This window comes from Rhagoletis pomonella, unplaced genomic scaffold (assembly GCF_013731165.1).
Source record: "Rhagoletis pomonella isolate Grant_MI unplaced genomic scaffold, Rhpom_1.0 Rhpom_scaffold_00008, whole genome shotgun sequence".
In the NCBI taxonomy this organism is placed as follows: Eukaryota; Metazoa; Arthropoda; class Insecta; order Diptera; family Tephritidae; genus Rhagoletis; species Rhagoletis pomonella.
In genome coordinates, this window is record NW_023458562.1 from 37,288,298 (window position 1) to 37,292,523 (window position 4,226).

Consider the following 4,226-nt stretch of genomic DNA (forward strand, 5'->3'; position numbering starts at 1 on the left):
AGATCGGTGACACCGATGATATGAAGGTTTTTCGCTGCCTTTTTATCAAAGTCGATGACAATTTACTGCATCGTTCCCTTGTAGCAGTAACAAGTAATCTCCAAAGGGCTGCCAGCTCATATCCAGAACGTGCCGGCATTCACTCGAATATTCTCGGAGAACATCTAGGAATTGCACCTAGACTCTAGTTGTGCTTTCCAGTGGCCTACCCAACAATGGAAGACTTAAGATCTCTTCTTGCGAGAGAGCATTTAACGCTCAGTGTAAGACTTTAACCAAAATAAACCGCCTGTCGTTATGCATTATTCCTCTCCCTGTACTGGCGTCAAATATTTAGTCTGGAAGTGGTTTGAGCACGGAGCATAAAAAGTTCGATTCACATTTACCTGGGAACATCGCCTGTTGGTGCATTTTGCTATTAAACCTTCATGCCTTTAGTGGGGGTCATCCGCGTTTAGAGCACGCTGAGGGTTTTCGTGTTTCCGTGGAATATGCTTACTTTATGATCGTCTACATACCCACCTTGCGTACTACCGATCTAGAAGCGAACAAATTGAACCGTAGATGGATAGCATCAAGGCAGTACGTTTCTGCTCCAAATTGATATCGCGACACTGAGATCGCGAACTGAGTTGCTATATTTTGATTTCTATAGCCGACTCCACATGGCTCACGCGTTCAAGCTCCCGCAAAGAATTTTACACGAAATCGGCTCAAATATTGCAAGCTGCTTGCCACGTAACCAAAGGAATTAGTCCTGCGCCCATCCAGATAAATGAAAATAAAGTCTTGTTCGCACCTACTTCGAATAATGGAATGTCAATGACAGCCCTGCGGATACTCAATAATTGCTACTAAACGAGTAAACGAGCTTATTAAAACATTTAACGGTAATTATCACCCTATGGTCATCAGGAAAGGTCCTTTGCACTTCCCATAGTCACATTAAAACATATCACGTAGCTTACCTTGTAAACGCTTGTAAATTGCCCAGAAATTGCGCGCCATTGTAATGCCTTCACGACACGCGGCCAGCCTCATCTTCAGCTTCATTAGCGCAGCAATTTACATGTTGTTGCACACAAATGCCAAACGCATTCACACTTGCACACGAACGCACTCCTTTGGAAGTCTGAGTTATGAGTGTGTGTGTGTGGAGTATACGTTGTTAGCAAATGCGTTAAAGCTTTGTGGAAGAAGATGCGCAGCCGCTGCTGCAACAAGAATTACATCCTAAAATTTTGTCTACAATCAGTGGACAGGCAAGACCCAACAAACCGGCAGATCGGCAGGCAAACAAGCAAATAGGCAGCAGTTACAGCAGCAAGAACAATAGCCAAAACAACACTGGCGCTCCACAACAAACAAACAGCGAACAAGTTACAACATACTACAACATTGAACACGCATAACAACAAAAACGCCAAGTAGTCAACCACTGCTGACGCGCACTGCGAAGCACAAACCAATCGCATAAATCGTTGTTGCTGTTGCTGCTCCTAAGCAGAATGGGACAGGACGTTCCTCTAGCCAAGGCGCTGCTAGTGCTAGTGGCATGCTGGCTGGCTGCCTAGGCGTCGCGTTGGCCCTTGGCATGCACCCGTGCTCATGTTGTTATCCATTAGATACAAGCACAACGCGCGCGCGCATGCACGCACGCACTCGCCGTTGCACGCAACATATGCGATTACATGCAATCTTGTCTCGCATTTGTGTTATTTATGTGTGGCAAGCGCGTTCCACAGGGCTGGCGCGACGTGACGTAGCAGTCGCACGACCACCTCTCAACTTCCCAACAAGGGCAAGGCGACACAAGATGTGCAAGGGAATAGTAGTGCACGAGTATTTACTACTAGCTAGTAATGGTCGCGAAGGAGCCACGCACTTTTGCTCGTGCCACTTAATTGCATCGCAATTGTGGTTGCGTTGGGAATGAGAAAACGAATGGATCTGAAGGAATAAGCATGCGGCTATAAAAGCAATTGGCGCATCACATTTGCTTCGACATCCGCGTCTTCTAGGGGGCGACAAAGACGCGCCTTTCACACGCACTTCGAGTGGCTTGCACCATAAGCGGTCCTCAAGTTCACAGCGACGCCACTGTTTCAAACCGCTTACAGAAAAACGGCCAACCGAAGTAATTTTCCAGTCTTTGGCATACGCCAACGCAATTTAATGGTTACGCGACCGCCTGCTGTTACCTTGTATTACTTGAATTCGCCACCCGCTAGTGGCTGGCAAAAGCTCGATGCGTGCCTCAATTAAAATAACAACAGCAACAACAAGAACAACAAGAACAACAATTACAAATACACAACGCCGTAAACGTGAAGCAGACAAGGAGATAGTCGTTAAAGCAGTATGTACGCTAGTAAATCCCAACAACTGCCTTTTTGTGCAATTTTAATTTAATTGTACATACTTAAAATATTTCAAGCATTGCTGCTGAGTGCGTCTGAGAATTTTTTCATTACGTTTGTGAAGTAGACTCTACTCTCGTTGTAACAATTGGAAGTGGAAATGGAAGAGCGTGTAGTACAGCAGTATCTTTAGTTAATATATCGCAAGTTCGTTTACAAAGGATGAAGCAACAGGGAAGCTTGTATTCTTAATTGCTTTCGTTCTTGGGCGTATGCATATAAATAACCAGTGAACATACCCACTTTAATTAAATGGTTCTATGAATAGTGGCATTTACTTTAAATTCACGTGTTGAAATTGACCTGAAAAAATTAAGCTTTACGGACCCTGAAAATCAACCAAAATTTTATGTATTATACTGTGAAGTTATTAGAGTAGCCTGCTAGAATAGTCGACCGAGGAAAATCCGGCTGTCACCCAACTGTGTGAACACCAAAAGCCATTAAAGCCGTAGAGAATGGAATTCCTCCGAAATTTACTTCTCAAGCAGAAAATCACATCCCGGGAAATAAATGTATGCAAGGACCGTATGTCGTACGTCTTGCGACTCAGCGCATATAACATAACAGACACTTACTCACAGAAGCGTTGAAGCTAAAACGCAAGTCAAATTCGAAAACATTTATTCGCAAGTACGTAATAAACAATCACAGAGAATTCTATTCACGGACAAGGGAATTTTCACTGTGGAATCATCGCTCAATAGACAGAACGTTCGGGTGTATACTCTGCCATCACGACATTCACCCGAACTCGTTACAAGGGTTCCAAGTTTCCACCACCTAGCTTTTGTGATGGTTTCAAAACACTTCAAAGATGATGGGCTATCTTTTGCCCATACCTCAGTCTATTGGACTATAAATTATGCCCAATTCTAGAGGTCATGGCTTGCACTACTCGACATCCGAGTATTGAGTCTTCGAAGCGCCATTGCATAGGATGCATGGAGACCATTTCGAATATGGTATTCTACAATCTTTAGCCATCGGTTTTGTTTAGGCACGGCTGCTAACACCGCGCGCCTAAATGCATGCTGTACACAGCTGTGTACTTCTCAACTGCCATGTAATAAAACTTTTTTAAGTTATAATTTGATGACTTTGCACAGGTAGGCCTTGCCGAATGCATCCTCCGGACAATGCTTCCGGAGCTTTTTGCGGACTCTGCATGACTTAAAATCATGCAGAGTTGGTATCAGAAGATTACCATTGGCTAAAATGCCTACCCACCATTTTTACTTGAATAAATATTTTTTTTATATAAATACATGTAAACATTGTGGTCTTCCCTCTCACTGGGTTCTTCAGGCTTGTATGTACAAAAAATAGGAAAAGAGTTCTGAAAAATATTTACTGTTATGAGCGAATATCAATATTATTCGTCATCGATTCGCCAACAGTTAGCGAGTGGCGAAACGAACGAGCTCAATGAAGTACACTCAAACTCGCTATCGTCCATCTTTGCCAACTAACTTTGTTGTTGCTGTCACATGCAAAATTTTTCGTTAAGCGACCGGAACTCAAACATAGCAAGAAGCGAAGTGTCGAATCTATTACGGATATCAATGTAGTCGAAAGTATAGAGATGCAAAACGGATGCACTTCCGTTGCCAAATGGAAAGGCCTATGCTCACAAAGAAGGATTGAATTTCTGGGTACCCTTTAAAATCTAATTCAGTATTTCTTGAACCTGGTGACAAAGTGGCAAAGATGGAACTCGTTCACTAGGAAGTATAAGATGCCTCACGCTACTCTAAACAATTCGCAGGTTCGATCCCTGCTGAAGTCTAGAAAAAGAAGTCTGAT